We start from the raw sequence: 19,816 nt of genomic DNA, 5'->3' as shown, positions 1-19,816 counted from the left end.
CCCAGGGTAGAGGCTTCTGCTCAGTTTCCTGGTCCACGCGTTGCTTAAACTCTGGGGGCTTTGGGACAGTGGGGCATGGACAGACTCAGGGCTTCCCTGGCTTCATTAAACTGCCGACAGTTCCTCCATTTTCATCAGGGGGTCTCAGCTCTGTCTTCTGGATCCTGTCTTCCTTTGTTATTTCCTCCCCCATCTTCGGTCTCTTTCCTCTTCCGATTACTTTCCCGTTCCTAGATTTCTAGTTCCCCCAGGGTTCTCTTGAGGCTTTCCCGAAACCCAAGTTTTTCACCCCAAATTTCCCCAGCAGCAACTCTCAGGATAGCTGCTTGCTGAACTGTCAGGAAATCTGCAAGCTCGTTAGCTTCCCATGGATAGCCTCAACTTGGCTATGGTGCTGCCGCCATAAACCAGCCCCCTCTGCCCCAGAACAGGTTGTTAAACACTTACCAGCACACCATTGCCCACCTCTTTATGATTTCATTCTCTCTCCCTTTGCCTCCCCCCAGCTCTGTCTGAATTTAACTCGGCAATCACCATTCCCACTTGCCGTGGGGTCGCAGAACATGAGTACTTGAAAACGTTAAAAAAAAAAAGGGGGCGGTGTTATAAAAGGGTTAAGGGCAAGTGGTTTCGCTTCTCTAAGCCCTCATCTCCTGTCTGTAAAGTGGTGACAACCCCATCTTTCTTGTAGGCGGTGGTGGCGTGAGACCTGGCCGTGCAGATCAGTACTCAGCAAATAACTCCCTGCTTATTGGCTCACAGCCCCCTGCCGTTCCCCGCCCCGCCCAGCCGTGGGTTATTCATTTATTGGCGGATACTTTTTGGAGTTGTGTGAAAAGCTGGCACTAGTGATTCATCAGCGACGTGTGTTCCTAGTTGAGAAAAATCATTTTAATGGTGGAAAAAGCTCACAGCCATCCATCCACACCCGTTTATACCGTGGCGAACTGTGAAAACTGGTTTCTCTTTCTGCAATGCTAGACCCTGGGCAGTTTGTAGGCATTCTGAATATGAATTCTTGGATTGTTACCCATGCTGGTGTTCTTTGACTTGGACAAAGCTATTATTCTGCTGGGAGTACCTACATAGCATGCGTCTACATTTGACCTTGTCCTAATTTTGCAGGACCAACTTCCCAATGTGTTGAGGTCATTGTGCATTGAGATCTGATAGGAGTCAGTTGGGCAGAATATGTTAATAGCCCTTCTCCCCTCTACCCCAGACTCTGAAACACACGCATCTTATTCTATGCATCATCTGATGTTTACAACGGCTTTCGCCCAATGGAATTCCTATCTGATTCTTCCTAAAAGACTAGTTTTACTTGGGAAAAGAAATACTTTCTTATGCTAGTGTTACTATATTGATGAGATTAATCACCCCCTACTTTTAAAAATGCATATTTTAGGGGTGCCTGGGTGGCTCAGTCGGTTAAGCATCCAACTTGGGCTCAGGTCACGATCTCCCGGTTTGTGGGTTCGAGCCCCGCGTCGGGCTCTGTGCTGACAGCTCGGAGCCTGGACACTGCTTTGGATTCTGTGTCTCCCTCTCTCTCTGCCCCTCCCTTGCTCGTGCTCTGTTTCTTTCTTTCTCTCAAAAATAAGTAAACATTAAAAAAAGTTTAATGCGTATTTTAATAGCTAACAAGGATGTCAAGAAACGTATAAAATCAAAATAAAAGGAAAAAATAGAGGTTAGCAGTCAGACTTTTGGAAATGCCAAGGACCTTTTTTTTTGCTGCTCCATGGATCCTATGGTCAATTTCATTTTAAAGTCAGGTTAATGAAGCATAATTTACAAGGGGTAAAATTGACCCATTTTAGTGTCCAGTTCTACGACTTTGACACATGCGTACGGGTATAGAACATTTCCATTCCTCCCCCAAATTCCCTAAGGCCCCTGGTAGCTGGCCCCCTTCTCCCATCGCAAGCCCAGGCAATCGCTGATCTGTTTTCAGTTCCCACAGTTTTACCTTTTCCAGAAAGTTATGTTAATGGAATCATACAGTATGTCGCCTTTTAACTCTGGCTTCTTTTACCCAGCTAATGCATTTGAGATGCACCATGGTGCATTTGCACCGGTGGTTTGTTCTTCATTATTGCTGAACAGTATTCCACTGTGTGCACATACCACAGCGTGTTTATCCATTCACCAAGTTGAAGGACATGTGGGTCGTTTCCAGGTTTGGGTGATTATGAATCAAGCCACTATACATATCTTCATACAGACTTTTATATGAACATAGGTCTTTATGTCCCTTGGGTAAACCCATGGACCATTTCCTTGGCTTCCCACGACTCCTATGGTTCCCCTATATCTGTTGCCTTAATCCGTGCCTGGAGAGTTGAGTACTGTTTCCACTTCAAGCGGAGACGAGTGGGTTCCAAAGTCAGGGAGAAGTTTCAGTATTTAGGTCTCCAGACCACTGACATACCCTCGATGGAGACAGGAAAATAAATAATAAGCAGAGAAATAGATGGAGGAAGGAGAAATGAGGACGAATAAGGCGAGTGAGCATGAGACAAGTCTCCTATGTCAGGTGCTGTAATTAAGGGCTTCTTCTTAATTAGCAGCCCAGCTGCCTATAAAATTGAATTGTGCTTCTCTGCTTATAAACTGGAATCGTGACTCACTGAATTATGATGTGCTTAAATCCACTCTTGCCATTTGTGCGTATGAGCTAATGCATTGCAGCTGATATCTGGACCAAAGTGAAATGATTAGGAGGTCTCTGGTCATCAGAGATTTTTATTAATAATCCTATTTGAAGAACAATAATAGCTAACACTTACTGAGCACTTGCGTGTAGCAGAAGCTGTCCTCGGGACTTCACATAGACGAATTCCCTTAATCATTACAACCTTAAGGGCCAGAAATAACTTTCCCTCCTTTACAGATTTTGCAGAATCCGAGGCCCAGAGAGGTTAAGGACAGGTAGGAACTGGACAAGCCGCTTACAAACACGGGCCATCTGGCTCGAGAGCCCAGTTGCTTAGCCACTGGGCTATCCTGTCCCTATCTGCCTGCCATTATGAGCCAGGCACTTGGCTCTCTTTGGTCTTCATCCTGGCCCAGCAAGGTGACTTCTCATGATCCCTATTTTTCAGATGAGAGAATTGAGACTCAGAGAAATTAAATAACTAGGGCAAGGTCTCCTGACTGGCGGGTCATGGAGCGGGGAACATAATCCAAGCCAATCTTCGTGCTCTCTACCACCCTTCCCTGCCTCTAATAAAATTACCTGGTTTACCTTGGACTTGACCTAAGTTGAGAGGCTGTCGAAGACATGAAATGAAGATGAATTTGTCTGATTCTCTGTTAACCTGCTGTCTAGGCTCAGCACGTGCTGCCTGCATGTTTCCTGCTAGGAGCTTGTTCCGCTCAGCCTACTGGCCCCGGGGAGCATCTCTATGGGGAGCAGGCAGCCTATTGTAAAAATATTCTGATTTTTACCTGGCCCTTTCTCGAACAATAAACTCCCCTAGGGAGGTTGTGGAGAAAAAAAAAACCAAAAATAAATACTTGTTAAGGATATATTTATAATATAAGTCCTGCTGCATTCGACTCAAATTTCTTTAATAGGCCGCTTATTCTGAGCACCGTGCTTGCTCTAATTAGTTTTTTCATCATGTGATGCTTGTCTCTGGAGGAAGAGAGAGCTTGAAAGTTTGAGCAGCAGCTACGGGTATAAAACCACCAAATAAGCCCATCATTCCCTTGGCTGAGCTTCTGAGAGGGGGAGGGTGATGGCCAGCCTGGTCCTTATCAATCACACGTTCCACAGAAATGCTCTGACGTGGGGGAAGCTTGCTTTTTATTATTTATTTTATCATTATTGGGCATCTTCTTTGTGCTAAGCTCTGTGTTCAGCACTTTTGGATGCTTGCTATCTCCGGTTCCCACAACAGACTTTATGTATACATCTGTCTCTCTTCTGAATTATGGGCTCCTGAGTGTAGGAAAATATGTCCTCAAGGATGAATTGGTTCTGGTTTTCTATCATCCAGGAGCCCCTAGTTTAGCAGGAGAAACTGACACACACACACACACACACACACACACACACACACACACGATCTGAAAATATGGCACACTGTGATAGTGCAATATTATTATAACAATAATAAACATTTAAGGAAAGGGTATCATGGTCCCGGCACTATGCTAAATCCTGCACATGTTTATATGCTTCTTTAATCCTTAGTAAAATCGGCACTGTATCAGTCAGCTATGGCCATAATAATGCTGTGTAATGACCATAAAACCTCAGCGGCACGCAACAACGTTTCTTTTTGCTCACAAGTCTGTGTATCAGCTGGGAGCTTCCGCTTCTGGGGCAGCCGGCTGTTGGCTGAGACACCTCAGCTGGGTTCTCTCCTGCCTCTGGGCAGCCAGGGACTGGCCCGTTTGGGAAGGTCTCAGATGAAATGTTTTGCCTCTGTTTTACTCAGTCTCTGCTCCTCCAGCATTCTCATGACAGTGTTGGGATTCCAAGGAGCGTAGAAACCTCTGGAGGGCGAGACTCGAAGCTGGCAGACGGTCGATTCTGCTACATTTGCACTTGGCCAAAGCAAATCTACAAGGGTACATTGCCCAGATTCAGGGAGTGGGCAATAGGTTCCACCTCTTGATGAGAGGCACGGCACAGTTACATGTAAAGAGTGTGGCTACCAGAGGGGTGAAGAATTGTAGCCAGCTTTGCAACCTATCCAGGGACTATTATCCCTCTTTTACAGATGAGGGGACTGAGCCATTTAGAAGTACCTGAGCTCACACAGAAAATTGTAACCTGCTCACTAACACACACCTTTTTGCCTTCCTCTTTCAAAGAAGCCACCTACACCCTAGCCCTTGTTTCTGCTTGTGTCAGAAATCAAACCAAGTCGCCTTGATGGGTACGATATTGACAGATGGAGGGAGGCTGGTGCAGGGGTGTAAGCACCGGGTCTTGCTTGAATAAGGTCTTGAAGCTGCTCTAAGCTGGTCTATTCTGTGTGTATACAAGTGCTCCCCAGAACATAGGATTGATTCTGTAACAGCGGCACACGTGTTAGCAAACACGACGGGTACCCCTTACCTAGTTACTCATTATGCATGTTTATATTTTCTCTTTCCTTTTTATTTTATTTATTTTTTATTTTTTTTAATGTTTATTTATTTTTGAGAGAGACAGAGACAGAATGCGAGTGGGTTAGGGGCAGAGAGAGAGGGAGACACAGAATCCGAAGCAGGCTCCAGGCTCCGAGCTGCCAGCACAGAGCCCGATGCGGGCCTTGAACTCACGAGCTGTGAGATCATGACCTGAGCCGAAGTCAGACGCTCAACCGACTGAGCCACCCAGGCGCCCCTCTCTTTCCTTTTTAAAACATTAACTTTACTAGTTAAAAAAGAAATTCAGGTGGACTGTAGAAAAATTGGGTGTGCAAAAGTTAAGTAAAAAGAGAGAAAAAACACATACTCCTCCCACACAGGCCATTTCCACTAAGTTTTCTTCTGTATTTTCTTTTGGTTTTTTTTCTGGTAGGCATATTTTAGTATATTTCATAGACGTTACATATTCAATTCTGTCTTCTCATTTTTCCCTTACTATCAGAGCAAAAGCATTTCCCACTACTGACAAACCTTTAGAAATAGGACTTCTCATGACTGTTTTATATTATGTGAATATCACATAGTTTTACTTAGGCATTTCCCCCACTTCTGGACACTGAGTCTAAGTTTTCTTTGTGCAAACATGGCTGCATCGGCATCTTTGTTCAATCACAGATTATATATTAATCTCAGATCATTCCTTTTCAGATTGATCCCTAGATAGAACTAGTAGGTTACAGGATTCACAAGCTTCTGGCCACTAAAATCTTAACTTTAACATTTAGGTTTTGCTCAGCATAGATATCCGTCTCAGTACCTGAAGAGGAACGTCTTTCATATAATCAAAATAGATTTATTGAGCACCTATTATGTACAGGCATGATTCTAGGTACTGAAGACACAGCAATGAACTAAACAGACAAATCCCTGACCTGGGTAACTACAAGATGAACCTTGAACAGCTGCTAATGTGCGGAGAGTAAGGAAGCACCCCCAAAAGGTTGAATGCACGCCTCAAGGACACAGAGCCCGCTCAAAAGGGTTCCCGCCAGCAAAATCTGGGACATTTAAGTGCCAAATAATTGGAGACAATAGTGAATTATAAATCATTAAAAAATAGAAATAGATGAACCCGTTTTAACAATGGGCAGATAAGGGAGAAGGGAGGGCTCTTGCTTCCAGTAAAAGGCCAAGTCCCCCTGGTAAGTGTGCATGGAGCGCTAACGTTAGAGATCCCCTCTTACCAGCACCACAACGAAGGTAGGCTCAGGCAAGGATCGCCAATGGTTCTCAGCCTAGGAGGTAATTTTCATAAGCAACAGGAGATTTGTATGGGCTTAAGTGTCTCTCTAGAGATTGGTCATCAGTGATTATTATAGTGCCGAAGTCAGACATCACCTTGACCAGATGATTAAAACTGACATCACCCAGGAGGGGCAGGTGCATGCTGTATAGCTCCAGATGTCCTTTATTGAGAAGGATACACATCGCCCATGGCGGATTCTGGCAGGGAATGTAGATCCTGAAGCTAACTATGACGACACAGCACATGAACTCCAAATGAGGAAACTTCTATTGAGAGAGAGACAGAGACAGAGAAGCCCCCTATTCTTCAAAAGTGCCGATGTCATAAAATACAAAGGAAGGCTGGGAGGGAGAAATGCTATAAAATACAGAATTGGGTCAATTGACATTTTGGGCCGATTGACATTATTGGGTCAATTGTCAATTGGAATATAGCAAGTAGATTAAAGTGTTTTAGCAGAGTTAAATGTACTAAAGTTGATACCTGTACTGTGGTTATTTAGGAGAATATCCCAGTTCTTGGAAAATATACACGGAAGTAACTAGAAGTGATAACATGGTTATATAAGAGGGAAGGAGTATGTTATAAGGGTGAATCTGGGAAAAGGCTGTTCTTTGTACTATCTTTATGTTGGCCACTTTTCCGTGTTTGAAATTATCTCCAAATAAAAAGTTACGCAAAAAACCTCTGACCTCATTGAGCTGGCATGCATTAGGATTACAAAAGGGGTGGACAATAACTGAACCCCCATACTGCAATGGAAGCTGCTTGAACGTTTTTCTAAACACGTACTTACGCCTAATCACTTCTAGTATCACCTTCTAGTACCCTCTCTAGGCTAGGATGGGGATCCTCAACCGAAGGAGTGGAGGTTCTCCGTCGGCACCTCGCTTCTTCGTGTGTCTGTCCACCTCTCTTCCCTCCACTGTTCTACGTGGTAGTATTTCTCAGTTTCAGGGCTTTGACCGTCAGGCCCCAGCCAGGACGGTGGGAACCTTCTGAGTATTTACAACAGGGAGGGGCACCCGGCTGGCTCAGTCGGTTAAGCATCTGGCTCTTGATTTCAGCTCAGGTCATGATCTCATGGTTAGGGAGTTCAAGCCTTGTGTCAGGCTCCTCGCTGACAGTGCAGATCGCTAGGGATTCTCTCTCTCTCTCTCTCTCTGCCCCTCCCCTGCTCGCTCGCTCTCTCAAAATAAATAAACAAACTTTGTTTTAAACAGGGAACTTAATGCTGGCATCGTTTGGTCGGGTGACGGAAAAGTTGAGAAGACAAAGGGGAGAGTGAAGTGGCCCAGAGATTTGCAAAGGCAGAAAGCCACTGCCACCCCTTTGGAAGGACAGAGGGAGACGGCAGTGCTGCTGGAACCCAGGGGCTGGGCGGGGCTCACCTGGCAGGTGCAAGGACCACCGCAAGTCTGTCTGTCTGCGCCAGGCGGTGCTGCTGCTGCTGGAGGAGGAGGGGCGGTTCAGAGGCAGAGGAAAGTCCCTCCTTCTCCCTTCCTTGGGTTCCGGTCTCTCACTACTGCCTCCTAGTGGCTGCACCCAATGCGAGCCCGCTAACAGGGCAACCTGGGAAAAGCAGCTGGTCAGGGTGAACCCATCTCTCACCCTCTTTTTTTTCCTTTTTTTAAGAGTTCTTTTTTTTTTTTTTTAAGTTTATTTATTTTTGAGACAGAGGGAGAGAAAGACAGAGAGCAGGGGAGGGGCAGATCATGACCTGAGCCCAGATCAAGAGTCAGACACTTTAACCCACCGAATCCCCCCACCCCCTGGGGCGCCCCTATCTCTCACCCTCTTAACACACATACTTTGCAGGATACAGAGCAGAGGAGAGGAAAGGTGGAGAAATGGATCTTAGGACACCCACTCCCCTCTCTTTATTGTGATTTGCAGATAGTCCCTGGCTTTGCATACACAATGTTCAAAATCCCCTCAACATGTTATCTTTAGGGAGGCGTGGCTTCTCGCATATCTTGTAAGGTATATTTTTGGTCTAATTTCTCGGGTCCGTGACTCTGTCTCCCTACACAAAGTTCGCCCCCTGTTGGCTGCTATCCCTGGAGGCTGACCTCCACCAGCTGTGGCTTCTGTGGTGGGGCAGAGCTGTCTCAGAAGTCTTGTCTAGTGTTCACCTTAGAGTTTCTACTGTGGCTGCGTCTTTGGGCATGTTAATCATGCACCTCTCACTCTCTGTCTCTCTGGTCCAGTTATAATTTCCCAAATGCCATCTGTAACTATGTGAGCGGTGTTTTAACCCCCTTCGGTGGAAAGAGTCTCTTCATCTGGGACCTGGTCTGAACGCGGAGTTCCCCATCATGCACGTCCTGTGTCCCATGATTGAACACAACCCCGCTGTCACCACTCTGCCACAGTCACGTCATGCCCAGTGTTTTTTTTTAGCCTGTACTCTTTTGCGGTCTTGTATCCAGGAGTGGAAATGATGGGAGCTGGGCTCCCACTTTCCCTGGAAAAGGCATTCATTCTTTCCACATCCACACTACAGACGACCGGAATATTTGAAACAGGGACATATTGGAAGGAGCACGGTGGGAGGACAGGTAAACACTCTCTATCTCACGGTGACTAAATGTCAGCTATCTAGAAGCCCCCAGTTCTCCCAGCCCGCGGTCATGATGCCCTTTAAGATTTCAAGAAGGTTCACTCGGGGCGCCTGGGTGGCGCAGTCGGTTAAGCCTCCGACTTCAGCCAGGTCACGATCTCGCGGTCCGTGAGTTCGAGCCCCGCGTCGGGCTCTGGGCTGATGGCTCAGAGCCTGGAGCCTGTTTCCGATTCTGTGTCTCCCTCTCTCTCTGCCCCTCCCCCGTTCATGCTCTGTCTCTCTCTGTCCCAAAGATAAATAAACATTGAAAAAAAAAATTTTTAATTAAAAAAAAAAAAAAAAAAGAAGGTTCACTCAAATTTTCCCATCTCACTTTTGTCCCAGATCAACATCCTTCCCAAAATCTTTTACACTTTTCTCTGTGGCTTTAATTTCCTCCTGGCCACCTCTGGTTTCAGTTTCTCGCTTTCATATAATTCCCCACCTCCATTCTACATCCTCTGGTAGAGGGGGGCACGCTCTTCCTTTTCCGCATCGCCTGATTGATTTCGTTCTTAACATCGCACCGGTCTTTGACCTGGGAGGCCATTGTGTTCCAAATGCATAGCCACGAAGTGGCTTCCCAATCCTCATTGGATTGTGGCCAGAGTGAGAGATAAACATGTATCGATTAAGGTTGATCCGTTTCAGGCTTCCCTGCTACCACAGCTAGTACTGTTTACTCAAATACACACACTCCCCTCGAAGTCCCTCTTGACACAAGGCGTAGGAAGCTTCTGGCGGTATTTTGATTGTATGGGGGTTGCTTTTAACTCAATACAGCACAGGCACACACATGCATACACACCCCAACTTAAAATTAAACATTAAAATCCCTATTCTCGATGGCCGTTGGCCATGAGCTTCTTACTGGCTGGTCTTCCGTATAAAACCATGATCTAGGGGCACCTGGGTGGCTCAGTCGGTTGGGCGTCCGACTTCGGCCCAGGTCATGATCTTACGGTTCGTGGGTTCAAGCCCCGCGTCGGGTTCTGTGCTGACAGCTCGGAGCCTGGAGCCCGCTTCGGATTCTGCGTCTCCCTCTCTCTCTGCCCCTCCCCAGCTCGTGCTCACACTCTATCTCTGTCAAAAATAAATAAACTTTAAAAAATAAAATCATGATCTATCCCCATATTCTACCTTCTTTCCTTTTTGTCATCTCTCCTTACGTCCTCCATTTTAGCAGACAGCCCCCAAACTAGCCACTGACCGCCAACGTGTGCACAGGACGGGGCGGGAGTGGGGTGGGAGGGGAGAACGCCACGGGAGGGTTAGACGATAGGTGTCCCTTGTGAAGAGGACAAAGTAAACACGATAAAAATTGAGAATAACCTGGACAATTTTCTGCTCCCCCAAACATCCACCTCATAGCCTCTGATTCTGTGCTTTGTTCTTTTAGACCCTGAAAGCTTTTTGGTCTTCAATAATTCTCTATTAAAATGCAAATACCTACTGGGAGTTGTTAAGCCTTATTAGTTAATAGTTGACTGTTGCAGGAGCATAGGATCCTGCTTTAATGGGGTCAGATCGGCAGCGGGATGGGGGGGACACACAGATTCAGGAAGGAGACAGAGTATTTATTGAAGGGGCGGTTATTTGGCTCTTTCTTATATTTTGACCAAAGGGAACTCTGCTCCCCATTATCCAGAACCCTCTCTTTGCCTTCGGAAGACAAGTAGTTTGAAAATGGTTGCTTTGTTTCTCCTTGACCTGAGCACAAATTGAATTAAGGAGAGATGCTGGAGTGTCTCTGCTTCCCCATGCCTAAATTAGAAAGGGTAAAAGTAATCCAAGGAAATTACCACAATGAATTCCCCTCCAGTCTAATTTTAGCTCCATTTTGTAGCACCCGTCCCGTGGGCCACAGGTGGCCCCCGTGGCTCAGCGGACCGCAGCAAAGCCCAGACATGGCCAGGATGATGAGTGTGCTTCCTCTGCGGTGGGAGGGAAGCTGAATTCCTATGAGGTGGACTTGCCCAGGTGAGCCCATTAGGGAGCACCAAAAGAGAGTGCAAGTGCACACTGCCAGTGGGTCCCAACCCCTGGGCAAACCGCAGAAACCCAGCGGGACCTCTAGAGGGAATGCAGGCATCCGTCCATCAGCGGAGTCCCCGGGCAGCATCTTCTTCGTCACCTGTGCTCTCCACGGCGCCCGCCACACCGGGGAGCGCCTGCAGCAGGAGCCAAGTCTCCTTCATGTCCAAGTGTAGGCGCATAATGGCGTTGAGCGCCAAGAACAGGTGACATCGCGGGACCATTCCGAAGCAGAAGTGGAAGATAACGTGAGGTCTTTGCCACCTTCCCGCCCCTTTCCTCCAGAATTCCGTTTTCCCTTTCAGATTGGCTATTCAAAATAAGTTACAACCAGCAAGGCATCAGCACCCGCCAAGGTGCAAACAGCCTTGCTCGGAAGCAGGGTCCCCGGAGCCACCTGTTGTGCCCCATTAACTCTTTCGTTCCCGGGGGTCGGGTTCCACGGGGGCCAAGGCATGCCCAGTTGGCTCAGAATAGCATTATCCACCAGTGTGGAAGCATTCCAATATTTTAACAACCTCTGGCTGTCCTGGCGTGCCCTGCCCCGCTCCAAGCACCCAGCTCTAAGCTCGGAAGATGTGCTGAAAGTGAGCCTAAGAGACTTCAGCTGTCAGCGGGCCTATGCCCTTGGGGGTGGGTGGGCCAGGGAGCTCAGTCCTAGAGCGGAGCTGGGGGTTTTACACAAGAGGCTCAGGACCTTGTGGCTCAAGAAGGCAATGTCTGGCAGGTCAGGCCACAGCCTCTCCTCGCTGTGGGAGGCATGGACACCGGTTTCGGTACCCTGGGAACTCCCTGCAGCCTGTAGCAGTCCCGGAGAAAGGCCTCCTCTGCCATCGAGGTATTCACTCTCTGTGCTTTCTAGCTTTTCCTTAGCTTATTTCCACCATTGAAGGGAAACTTCCTTCCCCCCTCTCCACAACCCCTAGCCCCCTTTTCAAGGAAAAAAAAAAAATCTCTAGGCAAGCCCACCTCTGCTGCTTGCTGGAGAAAGGGGAGGAACTGCTTCTGTTGTGTGCACATTAGATCTGGCTCACTTTTCCCACCTCCGTCCTCCGTGCCTCAGACCTGCCCGTCTGGTACAGGCTTAGGGAACTCTGATTCACAGGGGTCTTTACATGTAATCGTGGGCCGGCTCGGTGGGGGTGGGGAGACAGAAGGAGGAGAGCCGGGAAGTGAGCTATTTTCAGTTTGTCAAAAATCCAAATGGAAATTATAGATGAACGCAATACTCTTGTGTGCAACTAGGGAAATCCGACTTGAGCCGGCTTAGGGGGAGAGAGATGGAATTATTGGCTCATGAAATCAATCCACAGGAAGAACTCGGGTATGCTGAGCCTTGGGGACAGCTGGAACGGGGGCCTCAAATGTCACCAGGACATTCTCTCATTCTCTAGCTCTATTACCTGTGTTGTCCTCTGAGTGTGGGCTTCATTCTCGAGACCAGTGGTTCTCTGCCAGGGATGGAGAGGGATTTTACCCCGCAGGGGGCACTTGGAGATGTCTGGGGGGAGGGAGGCATCGAGTGGGTGGAGGCCGCAGATGCTGCTAAACATACTACGATGCACGGAACAGCCCCCAAAACAAAAAGTTATCTGACCCCAAATGTCCATAACAGTTGAGAAACCTGCTCCAAGATCCCAGGGGGACTGAGACTTGCTCATTCTGATCCAAATGTCAAAAATCAATGAAAAAAAAAAGAGAAGCCTTATGATTTCACCTTTACGTGGAATCTAAAAAACAAAACAAATGAACAAACCAAACAAAACGTGAACAGACTCACAGGTACAGGAAACAAGCTGTTGGCTACCAGAGTGGGGACCGGGTAGGGGGATGGGCAAAATAGGCGAGGGGGATTAAGCAGTACAAACTTCCAGTTACAAAATAAGTAAGTCATGGGGATGTCATGTGCGGCATTGGGAATATAGTCAACAATACTGTAATAGCTTTGTATAGTAGCAGGTAGTAACTAGACTTGTCGTGGGGATGATTTTGTAATGGATGAAAATATCACATCACTATGATGTGTAACTAAAACTAATAGGCTATTTTATGTCAACTATATTTAAATAATAATTAATAATAATGATAATAATAATAAATCCCAGGGAAGTTCTCTGACGGACTCAGCTTGGTCTGGGGGTTCACCCTTAGACTAGTCCAGAAGTCCAGAAAGGTAAGAGTTTAGATCATGAATACCCTATTTATTTATGTTTTATTTTTATTTATTTTTTTAATGTTTATTTATTTCGAGAGAGAGAGTGTGTGTGTGAGCGGGGGAGGTGCAGAGAGAGAGACACAGAATCTGAAGCAGGCTCCAGGCTCCGAGCCGTCAGCACAGAGCCCAAAGCGGGGCTCAAACTCATAGACCAGAAGATCATGACCTGAGCCAAAGCTGGATGCTTAACCGACTGAGCCACCCAGGTGCCCCATGAATACCCTTTTTAGAACCTCAACATTGACACTGGGAAGAAGCATTCTCAGAAGAAAAAATGTGAAAAGCAGGTGAAGAAAATATAATACAAAGTTAAACAAATGTTACTATTGAGTAAGTTCAGTTTATTTGAGAGACAGCATCTTTTAAAACGAGATAGGAGAGAGTAAGTGAAGAGAAGTGATCTTCGGTGGAGTAAAGTTTGGGAACCGTATTAATATTACCCTCCACTAAAGTACTGCACCGGCCAGACCCTTTCCCCCATTCCTCCCATGAAGAGAAGTCCTGGGGGACCCGTTCCCCGCTCAAATCTATGGGTGGTAAGTGGCTATTCAGATAAACTAATTATTGCTAATGTTTAGCTAGCTAATGAGTTATTCCTTCCAGATGACATAATGCCTAACCCCATTACAACATGCATATCCTTTAAAAGGTCCTTAAAGGAGAAAATAATGGTAGAAATTTCAGGCAAATGGGAGCTTGGTGGGAAGATATTTTTGTTTCGGAGGCCTTAGATTTTGGGTTGTTCCTTTAGGTGGCAGGTGACTCTGTAGCTGAATAAGATATGCTCAAGGTCAGCAGTTTCTGAAGGATATTCTACCGAACACTGAGTCCTTGGGGGTGGTACTAAGTGTTACTGAGAATGAAGATTTCATGAAGGAGGAGGAGAAGGGCGGGGAAGGAAAAAAGAGAAGAAAGACTTCATAATCTGATAAATTGGGAAATACTGGGCTTAGATAAAATTTAGTGGACTTCTTTATTATAGGACTCAGAGCTTTTTTTTTTTTTTTAATGTTTATTTATTTTTGAGACAGAGAGAGACAGAGCATGAACGGGGGAGGGTCAGAGAGAGAGGGAGGCACAGAATCCGAAGCAGGCTCCAGGCTCTGAGCTGTCAGCACAGAGCCTGACGCGGGCCTCGAACTCACGGACAGTGAGATCATGACCTGAGCCAAAGTCGGAAGCTCAACCGACTGAGCCACCCAGGTGCCCCAAGGACTCAGAGCTTTTAACAGAATGGGTACTGTGACCCTCAAGAAGGGAACTCAAGTGAGCAAACTTTTTGGGCCAAGGAACTCTGTTTGCCGAGGCACATTGTACATAGGGTGTGATTACCCTGTCTTATGCCCACTGTCCTTGCATGATTGTGAAAGGCATTCCCTTTCACGCCCCAAAGTGTACCAGTTTGGAGGGTAGATGATATGATTGCCCTATTCTAACAGGAACACACTTTGGGAAATGCTTTTTTTATTGTCATCTTTATTTGTGGGGAGCAGCTTTTGAATACCACCTTAAATCGGTCTTAGGAAGTCTCCTCTGGGGGCATATTTTCACAACTGAGGCATGGAGATTAGAGTTGATTCACAGTGATTTCCAGATGAGCCCAGGATGAGAAAGACTCAGAGCAATGGTTTCCCATCATCCCCCAGAACACTGATAACTTGATCCCTTTCCCCCCATCAGTGTTAGCATTCGAATGCCAGAAAATAAAGCATGGACTGTTTAAAATTGGACAGATTGTAAGGTCATTGCATGGGGAAGGAATTGTTTGGTTGTAAGAGACGGAAACTCAATTTGAGCAGGCAAGAAAAAAGAAAAAAAGTAATTTCAGGAAGAAACTTTTCTAAGTAGAGGACAAATTTCAGCAACCAGAGCACTGTTGGGTACCTTGGGGGCTGGACCCTGTTTCTTGATGTTTCCAGGATTCTCTCATCAATCACAGCTTGTTTCTGCCTTAGCTTCAACACGCCCCACCACAGACCATGCTGCCTCTAGTTGCTGGTGACAGAAGTCAAATTCATGACCTTCAAGTATTCACATAATAAATACTAGACAAAACAAAGACGATTGTTTTAAAATTAGAGCCACGAGCAAAAATGTTAAGCAGCACAGAGTGGTTTCAAAGGAGGAGAAGCCCAGAATGGTGGGGGCTTTATTTTAAAGCCAAAGAGAGGGACAGAAAACAATTCCTGTAAAAAAATCACCCTTGAAAGTCCTTAAATCACCTATCAAATACAGTCTATGTGGTTTTATGTCCTTAACGCTCGATATATACAAATGACAGAGGCCTGCAATAATGTGCAGGAAATAATGAATAACGTACAGGCAAAATACAAAATACAAAATTCCAGATTTCTTACATAAAAGGCACAAAAGAAATAGAAGAATAAAGAAGAAAATGCAGAATGACTACTGATGGTTTCTTCAGTTGAACACCGGCTAAAGTATGCGGGTTAGAATTAAGGGGCATTTTGTACCAAAAAAGCATCTAGCTTTAAATACTAGCGTGATATTTAGGGCAGAGACCATGAGCCGCCTCCAGGGAGAAGAGCCGTGTTGTGTCGAACCTCCCGCTCATGCTGGCTGGCAAGTGGTTCCCTGAGTGGGAGGTGGAGAAAAGTCACTTGCCCTATTCTGTGTTTGTTTACTTCTCCTTTCTGTCCCCCCCCCCCCCCCCCCCCCCCCCCCCGCCTTCTTCTCCTCATCTCGCCTCAGCCTTCTCTCCCTCTCTGTCTCTTCCACTGCCAGCCTTCCCTTTAGACCAATATGGCAGGCCATGTAAAATGGTCGTGGAGAACAGGAAATAGGGTTACACAGGTTTCAACCCCGGGTGGCTCAGTCAATTAAGCGTCTGACCTCTGCTCTCCGCTCAGCTCTTGATCTCAGGGTCATCAGTTCAAGTCCTGGGTGCAGCCCCTTGCTGGGTGTGAATCCTACTTAAAATGAATAAATGAAATGAATCTCACCACCGAGAGGACCTTGGATGTGACCTTGGAAAGCTCCTTAATCTTTCTGTGCCTCGGACCTAAAACAAGGGCAATGATAGAACACACCCGGTAGTTTTCTTGTGATGATTAGATGAGATAATGTGTACAAAGCCACTTAGACAGTGACAGACACCCATAAGCATTACCGTTAAGTCTTTTACACTATTGTTTATTTGTATAATAACACCAACAGGCTCTCTGCTCTCTGAGGAGTTTTCCTGATTTTCACTTTGTTCATTTCCTCCTCTTCCCCAATTTTTACTTTGTTGCTTTGTTAGTTTCAGTTTTTAATCAATCTCTGGCTGGCTCCTACCTCTTGGAGAGAAAGCCTCTCTCCTTCAGAAGCCACCCAGCGTCCCTCCCTCATCCATTCATTCAGGTGTGCGTTTCACAAGTATTTATTGAGTGACTTCTGTGTCCCAAGCATTATTCCAGGTGCTGGGGATATAGCAGAAAACAAATCAACACAAACCCCTGTTCTCAGAAGCTAATATCCCGGAGGGAGAAGGAGGCTAGGGGGGAAAAAGTTTCAAGTGCCCCTGGTCCCCGGTGTGTTTATGGCTGTCCCCCCATCTCCCGCTCCTGCTTGCTTACATCTCAATCCTGGATGCTACCTCCTTGCCATAAACACTTCGCTCTTGGGTTTATTTGTGAATACCTCAGGTTGTTCCAGAAGGGATTTCAGGCAGCTTCCTTGCCTTTGGGCCTCACTGCTTCCAAGTGGCCTTGTTTCCTCCCCTGAAATGTGCTGTGATTTTCTTCCTAGGTGCCGTTCAGCTTTTCCAAGCCGGATCCACCTCCTGCCTGGTCCTTTCAGAGTCCCTTTCTTTGGTGCAGGCACCAAATCCCAATTTAGCAACACTTGTGATTATAATTAATGTGCTGTTTACTCCCTCTTCCAGATCATTAATGAAGATGTTAAATGAGACCAGAATGAAACCGCGTCCCCGTGGCATCCCGGGAAGACACCTTCCAACAACTTGACACTCTGCCATTTGCTGTTTCATTACCCTTTGTTTACCTTGCACACACAGGCCCTCGCTTTTGAAAGAGGCAGAAAGCTTGATATTTCTATTGCTGGAGAGATGCCACTGAAGGGTGGGGACGTGAAAACCTGGCATATTGTAAATACGTCCTTTTGAGTTTGAAATAAACGTGGATTACAAATTGAGCATTGTCAGTAAATACTTCTTGCTCTCCCTCCTCTCAGATGGCTTTGTTTTCCCTGGACTTTTCTGCAGCTGTTCTGTCTTTTGGAGCAGGGAGAAGGCTAGATGTTTGCTCTTTGCAAAGATGTTGCTTGTATCAGCTTAACTATGAACTGTGAAGTTACTTTGTTACACGTACAGGCTGTGTTCATGGGCTGCATTAAAGCCCTGTGTTTTTGGCCATGTAACCTTGCAGTGCCCTCCTGCTCTGACCCTAGCCCAGCCATGTGACTTTCTCTGGCAGGCAGAATTTTGGCAGACATAATGCAGGCATAAGCTTGGGGGAAAAAATGTCTCTGCTTGCATTTTTGCACCCTCCACAGTCGCCATAAAAACATGCCTGGGAGAGCCTGTTGGAAGACAGAACACATGGACAAAGGCCAGTTACCCCAAATGTCCAGTCAACACAACTGGATGACCACCAGATACATGAATGAGCCCACCCCAGATGAGCAGAGCCTCCTCGCCAACCAACAGATGCATGAACAATAAGTATATTGCTTATGAGGGCTTCTTGTTTGTTACACAGCGTTAGCCGTGGCCATAGATAGCTAATACAATAGCACACATCTGGAGTCTCATGGACTAGAAACTCATTGATCTCCTAATGGTTTTGCACATAGTGCATCTCTGACACGATCTTTTACAAGAAAGGAGAAAGAAACGTTTTCTAAGTAGGAATTGAGAAGTACATAATCGGTCCTAGGGTCTGCTTTCAGACTTTAAAAAGCAAAACGTGGAATATAATCCCCGTGAGTTTTCTTCTCAAGATTGTTAAAGCATTTATTGAGCACCTGCTGTGTATGGAGTGCCATAAGAATTCTGACAAGTACAGTAACCTTTATGTGGAGAAGGGGGTGTGGGAGAAAAAGGTCTCCGTGGAATGCTACAGAATCTTCAGCGAACCAAAAAATGCCCCCTTTCCCAAGGAAGATCGAAAAGAGAGAAAGGAAGTCTGTCCAAGAAGAACAAGAGGGCACTTTCTCCCAACACTTTCAACTCTAAACAATGGTTTGCTGCTTCCTTTTTCAAAGACTTGCCTCCTGAAACTGCCCCACCACTCAGCCCCCTGCTGAAAGATGCTCCTTTAATTTGGAGCAACACAATGACAGGTGACCTTAGCGGGCCGGGCAAAGCCTGTTTATACATCCCGAGTGGAGCCACATGCTTCTGGAGCGAGGAAGAAGCAGCCTCTAGTTGCTCCCTGGGGCGTTCCTCACCCAGCAGCCCTCTGTGCTCCTTCGAAGCTGACACTCAACCCTGGGACCCAGCTACTCAAAGTGCAGCCACAGACCAGCCGCGTGGCCGGCACCTGGGACCCGGTTGGATGGGCAGAATCTCAGGCCTCTTCCAGAGCTACTGAGCCCCAACTGATATTTTGATAAGAATCTTGGGATCTGTGTGCGTGTTGAAGTGTGAGAAGCACTATACTAGGGGGGGTTTAGAGTTTTCCTGGAGGGGTAAATAATTCATTTGGAGCCACCTCCTCTAGGTAGTGGGCTTCTGAAAGGCAGGACTATATGATGGGTATTTGCATCCCCAGACCTAGCACTGTGTCTGACTCTAGGAGCTCAAGATAAACTGGTTGAACTCAAGTGAGTTGCTGTCACTGATCGGTCAGACCCACTCAGCCCGCCCCATGACCTACCAGTCAGACCTTTTCTTTCCATGATTCCTGAGCCTCCTGGAGTGGACGCCTGCTTGAACTGACCCAAATGAAACCGTTTCTACACGGACTCCAGGCAGGTCCGCACGCACACTCCAGAGATTTAGGCTTGAACGTTGTGACGTAAGGCACGGCATCGAGTGCGTTTGAACAAGCGAGTCTGGGGCCAGGGTCCTGCATATATTAGAATGTCCACCCTGAGCCTAAACTAGGGCCCTACTGAAAAATGTGTTGGGCTTTCTGCAGTGGCCACAGAAATAGACCCTCAGCAGGCAGGAAGGGAGAGAGAGGGAGGAAGGTAAGAAAACAGAGGGTCGGAGAGGAGAAGGAAAGGAAAAATAGGCCAGGGCTTGTGGGACCTAAATTTTTCCTTCTTATTTTCTGGTGGAACTTGGAATTTTTCATCCCCCTCTCATGGTATCATTGACATTAAATATCCAATCTTCTCTGCCCCACATCAACTTGAGTAATATACTATAGCTAAGGTTGGCTGCATCGGTTCTCTTCCCCCTTACTCAGTTCAAGTTAAGAATGCTCCCACCATACATTACTGTTGGGATTTTAAAAATGATTTATTTCGCTATACAATCCAGACCTTTGAACCACACTGGATGCTGGGCGCTTTGTTGACACAGTAGTTAGGGATAAAAGGAGAGTTTAGGGGATTGTGGAATTCCGTCTTTCTATAAATCACTAATTTTATTGTAGTA

General features: G+C 46.5%; 1 long non-coding RNA gene across 1 annotated transcript in view; it reads left to right on the top strand.

Moving 5' to 3' along the window:
- The window catches only part of LOC147582074 (uncharacterized), a 56,368-nt gene extending 38,965 nt beyond the window's left edge, over positions 1-17,403 (top strand). The window contains exons 3-4 of the long non-coding RNA XR_015250549.1: positions 16,517-16,611; positions 17,135-17,403. This is a non-coding gene — a long non-coding RNA (uncharacterized LOC147582074). The remainder of the gene's footprint in view (positions 1-16,516; positions 16,612-17,134) is intronic.
- Positions 17,404-19,816: the final 2,413 nt, after the last annotated feature.

The sequence above is a fragment of the Puma concolor genome, chromosome B1 (genome assembly GCF_028749965.1).
Source record: "Puma concolor isolate L17-30 chromosome B1, mPumCon1.1.hap2, whole genome shotgun sequence".
Taxonomy (NCBI): Eukaryota; Metazoa; Chordata; class Mammalia; order Carnivora; family Felidae; genus Puma; species Puma concolor.
Note: the sequence above shows the minus strand (reverse complement) of the source record. Positions and strands in the feature narration are given on the sequence as shown.